The sequence below is a fragment of the Eulemur rufifrons genome, unplaced genomic scaffold, assembly GCF_041146395.1.
Source record: "Eulemur rufifrons isolate Redbay unplaced genomic scaffold, OSU_ERuf_1 scaffold_260, whole genome shotgun sequence".
NCBI classification, from domain to species: domain Eukaryota; kingdom Metazoa; phylum Chordata; class Mammalia; order Primates; family Lemuridae; genus Eulemur; species Eulemur rufifrons.
Genome location: NW_027183042.1, coordinates 102,299 through 116,412, shown reverse-complemented (window position 1 = coordinate 116,412; position 14,114 = coordinate 102,299). Strand labels below are relative to the sequence as shown.

Here is a 14,114-nt window from a genome sequence, read left to right as displayed (position 1 = left end):
ATTATTATTTCTTAAATTAAAAAACATTAAGCAAAACAAATGAAAAGGCATAATGCCAAGGAAAAGATCAACATTTTAAAATGAATAAACTGAGCTCTCTATCTTTCTGTATTTTACCATGGATCAGTGAAACCTCCTAATATTAATAGATTGAGACTACTCCAAGAATTGGTGACAAGGAAACGATGGCTTTGACTACTGCAAAAGCTTCCTTTGTCTCCCAGTCTCTTTATGTGGTTACCTTCCACCTATCCCCTATATGGGGGCTCAGCAGATTACAGACCACTCATCAGATCCAGCCTGCCATATGGTTTTGTAAATAAAGTTTTTTTTTGTTTGTTTGTTTTTTGAGACAGAGTCTCGCTTTGTTGCCCAGGCTAGAGTGAGTGCCGTGGTGTCAGCCTAGCTCACAGCAACCTCAAACTCCTGGGCTTAAGCAATCCTCCTGCCTCAGCCTCCCAAGTAGCTGGGACTACAGGCATGTGCCACCATTCCCGGCTAATTTTTTTTATATATATTTTAGTTGGCCAGATAATTTCTTTCTATTTTTAGTAAAGACGGGGTCTCGCTCTTGCTCAGGCTGGTCTTGAACTCCTGACCTCGAGCAATCCTCCTGCCTCGGCCTCCCAGAGTGCTAGGAATACAGGCATGAGCCACCGTGCCCAGTCGTAAATAAAGTTTTACTGGAGCACAGGAGTGTCTATATGCTTACATACCGTCTACAACTGCTTTCACACTACAATGCAAGGTTGAGTAGATGTGACAGAGACCACCACCTGGCCTGAAACATTCACTCTGTGGCCCTTAGCGTAAAGAGCTGGCCAATCTCTACTTTAGACCATAACCAATCTCTGTTTTAGACCAAATCTAATCTTGTGGCTCCCTTGCTCAAAATTCACCAGTGAATCCCTGCAGCACACTTTGCTGGCTCCCTACAACAGCCACCTTATTCTTTCTTGCTGGGGAAACACAATCTTAGCTGGATATTTCTCAGCCCAATACCCCAACCCAGCTCCCAAACCAGAAATGATTATTCTAAGCTTATCACTGTCATTACATCTGCTTTCCCAGCGATTGGCTTAGGAATGAGCACGTGGTGTAACTCAGCCAATAAAGAGTTACAGGAAGTCCCCTGCAAGCTTCTGAGTTTTCTCCCTATTTAACAGAAACATGTGAAGAAAAGCAAGCCTTTCGGCCTTCAGATACTGTCCTGTGAGAACATGATGCTTGGAGCTGTTGCTAATTAGCCAACCATGAAAGGAGACAAGAGCAAAGTGCCACCAGCAGCACAGCTGAAAGAGGGACAACAAGTGGGATCCTGATGACACTGACCACCAAAGCAACTCTTGTCCCTATGGTTTTAGCCACTGTTAGTTATGTCATCCGCTGTCTATAGCAAAAAGCATTTTGATAAATTGCCCATGGCCTACAGGGTAAGATCTGCTCATTTCTGTACATTAAAAAGCCTTTCATGAGCTCATCTCAGCGAGGCAGTCACCTCATTCCCGGCCACTCTCACATTACACTTTTGCTGTAGGAAACCGAACTGCTTTAAACCCTGCAAAGTTCACTCGTGAGTACCAGATTTTGCACTTGCCGTTCCTTCTGACAAGCACGCAATCCTCTAAGATGTTCCTCCTGCCAAGCGTCATCCTTCTGCCTCTTCATCTGGCAGACTTTTATTCGCTCTGCCATGCTCACTTCACATCCTACCTATTTTCTTAAAGCTTTAATTTCTCCCCATGGACTTAAAGTGTCAGGCATATGTTACAGTTAACATAATAAATACATAACAAGTGGTCACTATGTGCTCCCGGGGGGCATCAGACACACGGGAAACACTGAATAAAGTAGTAAATAATAAAAAGGACAATGATAATAACCAGCTCCTGACAGTATTTTTGAATGTTTGTCTTCTGGAACATTAGAAAAATGCTTCACACCTAAAAGACACTTGATAGTTATTTGTTAAGTGGGCAAGGGAATAAATGCATAAAAATGATTTCTTTGACAATTCTCTTGAAAAATCACAGAAATTCTTAATAAATAGAAACAGCTCCACTCTGAGCACATTAAAGAACTAAACTAAGTCTATTCCATCTTCTTTCTCCTGCAACTTGCAAAACTTAAGTTACAGAAATTGTTTCAGAAGTAGAGACTACATTACAATTTAGATTACACAATGCATTTGGTGTCAGACTGAGGTGGCACGGTAGCATTTTGTTACTGTGAAGCATTTTTGTACTTTTATTATAATTTGTTGTGCCCAGAGTTGTTCTATTGGAATATTATGACAAAACTCTAGCCAGTAGTAACAGAATATCTTCTTCTAACATTGCTGATAGATACTGTGGCAATTATCGAGCAGAGAGAAGAACACATCCTGTTCTAACAAAGTAAATGTATTTCATTCAATTTCAACTTATGGGCAATGAAGTCGATAACAGTGACAATATGTTGGCACAAGAATATGTAACATGCCTTGTACTTCAAAACAAAGAATTGCCCTTCTGACTTCTCTACCCAGTAGGTATCTTTAAGAAATGACCGACTATTGCTGGTGGTGCACACGGGTACGTTTTGCACTTCTTATTGCCATTTGTTTATGGTATCACAAAGGTATTGTTGAGTTCACAGACATTGCCTTTTTAGTTGACAGAAATCACTATGTAATACAATTGACCCTTGAATAACAGGGGTGTGCACTGCAGGGGCCCCGTTATAAGCAGATTTTCTTCCACCTCGGCCGCCAACAGACAGCAAAACCAACCTTTGCCCTCCCTTCTCCTCCTGAGCCTACTCAATGTGAAGACCGGGAAGGTAAAGACCTTTATGATGATCCACTTCCACGTAATGAACATACTTTTTCTTCCTTATGATTTTCTTAATAGTTTCTGTTCTCTAGCTTTATTGTAAGAATACAGGACAATATTCTTACATTATTGTAAGAATACAGCATATAATACATACCAAAATTATGTGGTAATCAACCATTTATGTTATCTGTAAGGCTTTTAGTCAGTAATAGACGCTTACCAAAGTCTTAGGGGATCCAAAAGCTATACACCGGCTGGGCATGGTGGCTCATGCCTATAATCCTAGCACTTTTGGAGGCTGAGTTGGGAGGATTGCTTGAGACCAGGCAAAAAGAGACCAGCCTGATCAACAGAGCAAGACCCCATCTCTACAAAAAATTTAAAACTTATCCAGGCATGGTATCACATGCCTGTAGTCTCAGCTACTCAGGAGGCTGAGGTGGGGGATCACCTGAGCCTAGGAGTTTGAGACTGCAGAGAGCTATGAGGAGACAGCGCACTCTAGCCCAGGCAACAGAGCAAGACACTGTCTCCAAAAAAAATAGTTGTATGCAGATTTTTAACTGCAAGGGGGATTGGTGCCTCTAACCCTCATGTTGTTCAAGGGTCAACAGTAATGAATATTCCTTTACTAAATGCAAAACACTTATTATGATACTAAATAGAAGATTCATTTTTATAGCAAGTCCAACTCATTATAATGTGACTATAGAGGAAATTTACAACATACTAACTTAAACATCTCTTTTCTTATTCATACAAAAATATCATATAAGATTTCAGAGACCATAAGCAAGTAATTAAGTGAATTTTTTTCCAGAATATTGTTTTGGATTATAAATTACCTACAACCAACTTCTTAAGTAATTCTGAATTTGAGGCTTCTAAGGAAGAAATTAAGAAATTTAAATATTAATTTTTTAACTGATCTTTTGTAGTCACAACTCCTACTCTTATTATGGTAGAACCACCAACAGCAACTCACTATTAGAAGTCTTTCCTGGACTGCGATTTTGAGGATTATGATGCTTCATTTTTTCTTTATATTCTAAAATTTGCCGACATAACCTATGAATAAACAATAAATAAAATTACTATTTTAATACAGATATGAAAAATTTTTACTAAATATAGTAAATTCTTAGAGCACTTCAGAAAATATCACAGCTAATGTAAGAATGTTATCATATACACTTCAAATTTGTAAGGTCTATCTACAAACTTCTAATACAGCTTCTAATTAATGAAGAAAAAAGTAAGGTGAAGTACTCATGAATTAACTCACTACATTAACTGGAGCCAGCTAGACATAATGGAAAATATCCTGAAATCGGAATAAATTCTAGCTCCACAAACAGCTATTTCTTCACGGCCATGTTGCTTCTTTTAGGCTCAATATTTTCTCCTAAAAGTAAGGATTTTACTGCCTTAACTCGGTTGTTATAAAAATGTACTGAGACAACATTTTTTAAATGCTCAGAGAAATAGTGATGCAATGGAATACTTTGTTCCTGAACTTCATTGCTGAAGCTATTATAGAAGCCCAAATGAAACCCAATTTGTGTTTTTTCAAGGTTCTAATATTCAAATGTTGCATTTTTCAGAACATATTATTAAGATCTAATTTTTGTTGTTAGTTGTTCTATTCTTTGTAGCTCATAATTCAGGCCACCTCAGCTATTTCACAATTTTTAACAAACTGTATTTATAAATACATTATCTCCTTAAATTAGATAACATTATGGTCCCCCATCACTGAGACAATCAGTCATGCAAAGGGCAGAAAACAAACAGATGTCAAGACCTGGCTTGCACTACTACTGTTCCCTCCCTAGCTGCTCAGACTCTGAACCAGCAGACCTTGGTTAGAATGATGCTTAACCTCCATGTTCATCTCCAACCGACATGGAAGATAAAATCCTACCTTTTTAAATTCCACAAAGGAAGTTGACATTTTCTCATTTCTGAGCTACATACCAACAACATATGTGCACACAACATGCCATGTGTTGCTAAGCTCCATTCTCATTTCATAGATTACCTTACATAGATACCTTTGTAAAGAACATCACAGTTTTGATATCGAGTGCCGCCCATTGGGCTGGACTCACACAGTTTTGGTGGAGCTAGTCAGCAAACAGTCAAATGACCTTCCAGGGACTGTGCAAAATGGAGCGTCTCAAGAATGAGCACATCATATTGTCACAGGAGCCATGCTAACTGCTCCGTATTGTTTCAATTTTAGGATACATGCTGCCAGAGAAAGCACCAAGCCCCACCTCTGTATGTGGGTATCGATGAGTCCTGGGTGAGGCTTAGCCCTGTTACATCCAACTACCCTAGTTTAGACTCAGAGGTTTCAGCTGAATGGCTTCTTTGTGAAGCAGAATTTGAAAATGTTTTAAAACCTTGAGGTAGAGAACCAAGCAGCTTGGGAGATTTTTGTTATTATGGGGAAGAGATCACTTCAGGGCCAAGGGCAAGTTGGTGCCCACTACTGAGGAAGGATGATATGGACCATTCGCTACCTCAGAAAAGGTGCTACACAGGACACAAACAGACCTCAGGGTACAGAGCTGGTAACAAAGAAGAAAGGGAACTCTGATCTATTCCTGCAACATTGTTTGAACCTCTCTGACAGTTTAGAACAATCTCAACTAACATTTGCTTGAGAAAAGGGCTTCAAAGGATAACTTACCATGAAGGTTTAGACTAAGTCTAAGCCGAAATGTGGGTTCTACGTAAGGTTTGAAGTGCGGGGGGAAGGGTCACTTGCTCACTATGTGTGTGGCTAAAGCTAGCAGGCCCAGCTGCAGAGCAGAGTCCTGCTGCTTTGGGAACAATGGCTGAGCACATGAGCATATGCACGTGAACCAAAAAAAATGTTACTTGGAAGTCTAAGTATGGATGACCATGAAGACTGAGGGATCTGAACCAGCAAAGGTGTCCTAGTACCAAAGGTCATCATTACCGGATGGCAGGATCAGTTTCCATAGCAACAATGCAGCAACCGAATCAAGGGAAACAACTGAATGATTAGAATGTTCTTTTTTCCCTCCTTCTGCCTTATAAAAGAGGATCATCTTCCTTGCACTTTGGAACCCCTTAAGTTCTTTAAAATTCAAGGAGAAGGTTAGGACTGAGGTCCCCAACCCCCAGGCTGCAGGCTGCTGCTGGTCCGGCCGTTAGGAACTGGGCTGCACAGCAGGAGGTGAGGGCCTTCGTCTCTATTTACGGCCACTCCCCATCACTCACATCACCTCCTGAGCTCCACCTCCTGTCAGATCAGTCACTGTCGCCCATCAGCCCCAGATGGGACCATCTAGTTGCAGGAACACAAGCTCAGGGCTCCCACTGATTCTGCATTATGGTCAGTTGTAAAAATATTTCATTATATGTTACAATGCAATAATAATTCTGAAATAAAGTGCACAATAAATGTAATGCACTTGAATTATCCCAAAACCATCCCACCCGATCCATGCAAAAATTGTCTTCCATGAAACTGATCCCTGGTGCCCAAAAGGTTGGGGACCGCTGGTCTAGGAGATAGCCCCCAGGGTATGGTACAAGAGTTTCTGCTAAACTGGACATTTCAAGACCCAAATAACGAATTAGAAGTATCAAGGATGTGACCTTATTTTTATCCCATGCATAGGGGTTATACTTGGAATAAAATGGACAATGTTGAGATCCCTAAGGATAAAGGTCTTAAATGTCCTGAGGAAAAGAATCCTGCACCCTTTGCTACTTCTGACTAGGCTGGCCTTTTGCTTGATTCCCGGCACATGAAGTGGACTACCTCGCGGCCATTCCAGCACTACCTGACCCAAACTATGAAATCTCCCCTGATGTATAAGATGCAATAGCTATAATTATCTTATACCCCAATTTAGTATCAACTAGTCTTTGAATGGGTACACTTACGTAAAAGGCTGAATAGTAACAGCATAATCTTCTGCAGTCCGTCCCTGGTAATCTTTAGCAAAGACATCAACACTTTGCTGGAGCAGAAGACTGACTGTACTGGATGATTCACATTGTACGGCAAGCATGAGGGGTGTTCTAAAATAACAGAGAGATAACTCCACCCTTAGGAACTTTAATAAAGTTACTTAAACAACTAATATGATATACTTTACCAATTCACTATCTTGCCTGTCTGTGTACAATTAACCATTTACATGTACTTGTAGACACAAGAATCCTGGGTGCTCAAGGGTTCACTTTTGTAAATTACCACTGAGGCTAAAAGAAAGGGACAAAAGAAAGCCTCCCGTCTCACTGGGGTATGGGATAGTACAAGTTGCTAATTTATGGTCCTTTGATGGGCAAGAAACTATGCTGAGGTCACTTATCTACAATAGGCCGAGATTTAAATGGAGAATTATCCATTCTTCCCTAGTCTAAACAGAATATATTTTAATTCAAAGTCAGGTAGGGGTCACAGAAGTAAAAGCTACCTACAGCCTTACATCAACAATATTAGTAATAACAGTAAGAACTGTACTCAGAGTACTTTCAGGTATCGATGATGAGAAGCATGTGCTGGGCACTGAAGTAAACGCTGTACACACACGCAGACACACACACACACATAATCTCACACACAGCAACCCTTGGTGGATATCTTTTGATCTGCCTTTTCATATCAGAAAACATATTTGGTGATCAATAATGTCCCCAAGGTCCACACCTAGCAAGTGGGAAGTCAGGAATTGAACCCAGGTTTCTGGGAGTCTAAATCTATCTCTTTTCTCTTTATCACCCACCTATGGCTCATCTTCATTCAAGGAAAAGTTTATCCAATGAAAGCTGTCTTTCTTCCCTCTGCCCATACCAATTAAAAATAAAAACACCAAAATACACTAGAAATGCAAATGGAAAAAGCTGATGAATCCACACTATCTGGTAATAGCAATTCATAGTCACTTAAGGATAACTTAACATCAATATGCTTCAAAGAAAGCAACTTAAAGCAAAGACTCATTGAGTAATGCAAAAGACAAAATGAATTTCAGCTCCTATCTATCTGAAATAGAGCATTTTTAAAGGAAAAGTACGTAAGAAGCAGGGGTTAGACAAATACTCTGACGGGGTGAAGAAGTTCATGTTGAGTCATAAAGCAATCTAAAAGTTAAAGTTCATACTTCATAAAACTAACATGAAACCCCTTTCACTAATACAAGATCATATCACTGAAAAAAGATAATATGATAAAAAACATCAAATTACAAACATCAGTCAATATTGTAAAAGAAGATGAATCCTTCTGTATACTGTTCTTTACATTGTCCAGTCCAAATCACTGATTTTCTAACTGAACATTTCTGTTGACATTTTTCACTATACCCCAATAATTATAAGGTAATCTTCTTATTCGCTTAATATTTCCGACTTGAGTGACTGTTACCATTCTAGAAAAACACTCACTTTTTTTAAAAAAAGAACTAATTACTGTACCTGTCCAGGGCATCAACCGTATTTACATCTGCCTTTTCCTTTATTAAAAATTGTGCCACGTTCACGTTTTTTTGTTTCAGAGCAATCAAAAGTGGTGTGTCTTGTAGCTGTAATACAGCAAAAACAATTAGTAATGGACAAAACTAAGTATTTCTCAACTGAAGTGAACACCTTATATAAGACCCTAAGAATGTACATAATACAGAAAGTGAGTAAAGAGTAGCCCCTTCCTTCTCAGCCCTGTGCTTTCCCATGTGCTGCTCCTTCCCTTGGAAACTCGCCACCTCTGCCTCACCGCGTTAGCTCTGGTCATCTCCAAAGCTCACTTCAGACACTCACTGCTCCCAAGAATCTTTGCTTCTGTCACAGCATTTATCATGGTATATCGTAATGATTTTAGTGATTCTCATCTAAAAAGAGCTTCTTGTGGGCAGGGGCAGGATCTATTGTCTCTACACCCCCAGACCCTAAGATATAATAGTGAACATTTGCAGTATTTTTATTGAGTTAATGATCTAAATATTACCTCTAGAGCAGTGTTTCCTAAACTATATTCCAAAGAATATCTGCCCTACAAGAAGTAATGTTCCCCAACAGAAAGTTTGCATGATCATCTATTGGTGAGAAATATTACAAAATTGTGCACCGTGTGTCCAGTATGAAAACAATCTTCTGAATTTGCCTAATCCCTCTTTGACAATACATCTTTTGTGGCAAATATTAACATTTGAGAAATTATAGATTGAGAGAGACAGGTTTGAAAGCTTTCAACAAAGGTGGAGGATTTCTCCAGGTGATGCCAACTCACTTGACTCTCTTCTACCAATGGTGACAAGATCCCAGATGCCAATGTCTGCCACTCCTGCTCAAGTGGGTCATTAAGGAAATGGGCTTTGAATTAAAAGAGACAGGTTTCAAATGAACTTTGATTGCTTATTATTAAATGGTCCATGGAATTTCTCCTATTACAAGATCACAGATTTTTATCTCAGCTGTTAAAAAACTCAGTATGAAATTTTATTCTCAATGATAATGGTAATCCTGGGACCCTAATGCATATCTACCTTTTTAATCCATTTTCATTCTGGTTTCCCTTTTAGTTGTTACTTAAAACTATTTTTATTTTAGGCAAAATATGAATCAGAAATAGAAATATAATGGTTTCTTAATAAAAGTTCTGCTACTGCCTATATGAATTATTTCTAGCATAAGTAAAGGCACTAAATTACTTGCATTTTTAAGGGACGATGCTGAGAAGTAACATATAACGTCATCTACAATCTGCATAACCAATCCAACCATAACCCTGATTAACCGAAAAAGGCTTATAGGCAGTCTAATAGGAAGACGATTATTTATGGTATATATTAAGAAAAAAGAGTTTTTAAAAAGCCATCTTCTGAATTCTAATACTCAACCCTATTACTAAGGGAATAATATAAAACATAGGCTATATATTGTAAATAAAGATAATCTATCAAAAAGTGGGCAAAGGACATGAATAGAAATTTTTCAAAAGAAGACACAAGAATGGCCAAGAAACATATGAAAAAGTACTCAACATCTCTAATCATCAGGGAAATGCAAATCAAAACCGCAAGGAGCTATCACTTAACTCCAGTGAGAATGGCCTTTATCAAAAAGTCCCAAAACAATAAATGTTGGCATGGATGCGGAGAGACAGGAACACTCCTACATTGCTGGTGGGACTGCAAACTAGCGCAACCTCTGTGTAAAGCAATATGGAGATACCTAAAACAGATACAAGTAGACCTACCATTTGATCCAGCAATCCCATTACTGGGCATCTACCCAAAAGAACAAAATACATTCTATAACAAAGACATCTGCACCCGAATGTTTATAGCAGCACAATTCACAATGGCGAAGATGTGGAAACAACCCAAGTGCCCATCAATACATGAGTGGATTAATAAAATGTGGTATATGTATACCATGGAGTACTATTCAGCTATAAGAAATAATGGTGATCTAGCACCTCTTGTATTTTCCTGGATAGAGCTGGAACCCATTCTACTAAGTGAAGTATCCCAAGAATGGAAAAATAAGCACCACGTGGACTCACCATCAAATTGGTTTCACTGATCATCACCTAAGAGCACATTTAGGAATAACATTGATCGGCTGTCAGGCAGATGTGGGTGGGGGAGGGGATGGGTGTATACATACAGAATGAGTGCAATGGGCACCATCTAGGGGATGGACACGCTTGAGGCTCTGATTCTGAGGAGGGGGGCCGGGGGACAAGGGCAATATGCATAACCTAAACTTTTGTACCTCCATAATATGCTGAAATAAAAATAAAAATTTGTTCTTCCCTCTTCTTGCCCACTTCATTCCCACCTACTCACCACCAATCTGCTTTCCTCAGAGTCCTCCTACAATTGATGGCTTGGCAGGCTGACCACTCACTAACACTCTACCTGAGAATTATCATCCCCACAGCTGAAGAGCTCATGGTCTAAACATAAAAAAACCTCTTCTTGGTGTTTTCCCTGAGTTACATAATTGTCAAATTGGCCTGCATATTTCTGGTAGCTCTCCTTCTCCCTGTCCATTGTTCCCTTTTTAGCCTTGCCACCGAGAGGCATGTTCATAGCAACTAGTTTTTTTACGAACTTCTCAACAGCAAGATTTCCATTTCTGTGAAATGCATTTCTTTTGTTCAAGTTTTATGATAGAGCCCATTTCCAGGGTCAATTTGCTTTGCCATGTTGTTTTACACTAATGAGAAAACAAACAAACAAAAACTTGGTGGGAAAAGAATTTGAAAAAAAATTTTACTTTTAGTGTTAGCACAAATATTTACCCTAAATGCATAAAAGAAGCTGTACCCTCTAATGCTTCTTTAAAAGTATCAATATTTCAAGTAAAACCTTAGACAATTAAGGTATTTCAAAATATTTTCATTCAGGGAATGCTTGAACTTCCAAACATGGAAAATTGACCCTTACATTATGTCAATGTTAAAACAAAGGCATTTCCAATAGTTCGAAAATAAATACCTTGTTTGTCATTTCCAGAGTGGCACCATGAGCACATAGTTTTGCTGCTATTGATAAATCCCCATTATAGGCAGCATAGTGGAGAGCAGTGTTGCCGTAGTCATCCACAACATTGGGATCGGCACCATGTTCTAAGAGCAGAATGACACATTCCTGTGCCTGGCATTGTACGGCCTGTCAGTGTTAGACCAAGAAATAGATTGTAAACTCTAGGAATTCAATATAAACATTTCACAGGTTTCACTTATGAGTTATATTTCAATGAGATAAATTCATTTTTATCCTATGGGTTTAAACAAAACCCATCTCATGCTGAAATAGTTGGCAGCTATATACCTTTATCAGAGGTGTCCTGTTTTTGCCGTCACGGGGGTTAAGGTCACAGTCTTTGTGCAGCAGGAAAGTTACCACCTGTGCATCTCTGCTGGCAGAGGCCAAATGGAGAGCAGTCCTAGGAAGGCGAGAGGACTTTTTAGAAAATTGTAGTTCACCATCTCAAAACATATTTATGTAATTGCAAACATTAAATCTCATGGTAGTCCATCTGTTTTCAAAACAAATCTTTAATTTTCTTGTGAAGGCAGAATATGTCTTCGCTCTTAGTACTCACTGCATTAATGAAAGAGCAGCCTATCGGCATACAGAGACATTGACCTTTGGGTTCATTTCAACTTGGGTTTGAATCCTCCTTTAAGCTGTCACTTAACTGGCTATGACTTAGCTTTTCTGTGCCTCAGTTTCCTCACTACTAAAATGAAAATGAGAAGAGTGGGGACACCTCCCAGGATACCACTGTGATGCTTACGTGAGAATCTATGCTAAGTGTTTTGAAGAGTTCCCAGCACAAATAACAGCTCAATAATTGTTAGATATTATAACGATTACCATGACTACTACCTAACAATGATGACATTCTGATTAAGTAAAAATGATACAATACCTACCTTGTGGTAAGTTTGAAAGATGAGAGATTCAACCGTATTTCAGTGATTCTAAGAAACTCATTTTTTTCACATTTTAACACCTCTGACATTGGAATGCCACTTGTAATTCATGATTTATTATAACTATAATTGGCAGCATTTTAATTATCTTATTGATACATAAGATAATGGGGCATCACACAATCCATGATGACTTACATTAAATGAACTTTGGTATATAGAACAGGTCTCTGGCAGTTCTTTTCATATGATTAGCATTTAAAGACATTTTAGTTTTTACTTTCCACCGTAAACATACTATGAAAAAAGAGGGCTGAAATAACAACAGTGCATTTTTGAAACAAAGTTAATTCTTAATTTGATTTTCAAAGAACTTTAAACCAAAGGAAATGCAGGATTCAAATGAATAGGTATGGCTTATTTTGTTCAGTACTTAGACTTATAGAACGTACGTAAATCAGATATTCCCAATGACTAATATTAGTATTGAAGACTTATACCACATTTTGCTAATGCATTCATGAATTGATGGGCATTTGGGTTGTTTCCACATCTTTGCGATTGTGAATTGTGCTGCTATAAACATTCGGGTGCAGGTGTCTTTTTTATAGAATGACTTTTGTTCTTCTGGGTAGATGCCCAATAATGGGATTGCTGGATCGAATGGTAGGTCTACTTGAATCTGTTTAAGGTATCTCCACATTGCTTTCCACAGGGGCTGCACTAGTTTACAGTCCCAGCAGCAGTGTATGAGTGTACCTGTCTCTCTGCATGCACGCCAATATGTGTTTTGGGACTATCATGGAATATTACTCAGCTATTAGAAATAATGGCGATATGGCATCTCTTTGGTTCTCCTGGAGAGAGCTGGAACCCATTCTATTAAGTGAAGTATCCCAAGAATGGAAAAATAAGCACCACATATACTCACCAGCAAACTGGCTTCCCTGAGTGCACATTTGGGAATAACACCAATTGGGTATCGGACAGAGGTGGGGGCTGGGGGGAAGGGATGGGTGTATACCTACTTGATGAGTGCGATGCACACTGCCTGGGGAATGGGAATGGACACGCTTGAAGTTCTGACTCTGGGGGGATGGGGTGGGGGGAGGGGATGGGTGCATATCTACATGATGAGTGCAATGTTCACTGTCTAGGGAATGGACACACTTGAACCTCAGACTCGGCGGGATGGGGAGGCATAGGCAATATATATAACCTGAACTTTTGTACCCCCATAATGAGCTGAAATTTAAAAAATAGAAAAAAAAAAAGGGGCGCCTGGGAGCAGGACCCCTCCAGGGTTTCCTCATCCCAGGTGCTCAGGAGCCCGCGGAGGGGAGAAAGCCGAGCCCCTTGGGCGACAGGAGGGCTCGGGCTCCCGCACGCCCCCGGCCCGCTCCCAGCCCCGGGCTCACGGTTCCTATCACCTGTGCTTCGTGTCTGTCTCATTCAGCAAGTCTCTGTTGTGGTAAAGGATCTTCTGCACTTTCCGGAGTTTGTGCTGGTAGGCAGCTCTGTGGAACTTCCCCATCTCTTTCAACCGGAGGTCATGGTCATATCCTCGGGTTAAGAATGCGAAGTCACACGTCTCAGTCGGGGGAAGTTGGGTCGCCCTGGAAGGGGCAGGGGCAGGGGGAGGGGCAGGGGCAGGGGCAGGGGGAGGGGCAGGGGCAGGGGGAGGGGCAGGGGCAGGGGCAGGGGGAGGGGCAGGGGCAGGGGCAGGGGGAGGGGCAGGGGCAGGGGCAGGGGCAGGGGCAGGGGGAGGGGCAGGGGCAGGGGGAGGGGCACTGGCAGGGGCAGGGGCAGGGACAGGGGCAGGGGCAGGGGCAGGGGGAGGGGCAGGGGCAGGGGGAGGGGCAGGG

General features: G+C 40.4%; 2 long non-coding RNA genes and 1 other non-coding gene across 3 annotated transcripts in view; all 3 read right to left on the bottom strand.

Annotated features, from left to right (window-relative positions):
• LOC138380041 (uncharacterized) overlaps positions 1-8,370 on the bottom strand; it is a 28,925-nt gene extending 20,555 nt beyond the window's left edge. Inside the window, exons 1-2 of the long non-coding RNA XR_011232511.1 lie at positions 8,280-8,370; positions 6,744-6,881 (exon numbers count right to left, since the gene is read on the bottom strand). This is a non-coding gene — a long non-coding RNA (uncharacterized lncRNA). The remainder of the gene's footprint in view (positions 1-6,743; positions 6,882-8,279) is intronic.
• LOC138380045 (U6 spliceosomal RNA) lies at positions 4,980-5,085 on the bottom strand. Its single transcript, XR_011232513.1, has one exon. It is a non-coding gene; the product is annotated as a U6 spliceosomal RNA (small nuclear RNA).
• A 2,948-nt stretch (positions 8,371-11,318) lies between the features above and the next one.
• LOC138380042 (uncharacterized) lies at positions 11,319-13,721 on the bottom strand. The gene is made up of 3 exons (XR_011232512.1): positions 13,680-13,721; positions 11,642-11,756; positions 11,319-11,479 (listed from the first exon to the last, which is right to left on the bottom strand). It is a non-coding gene; the product is annotated as an uncharacterized lncRNA (long non-coding RNA).
• Positions 13,722-14,114: the final 393 nt, after the last annotated feature.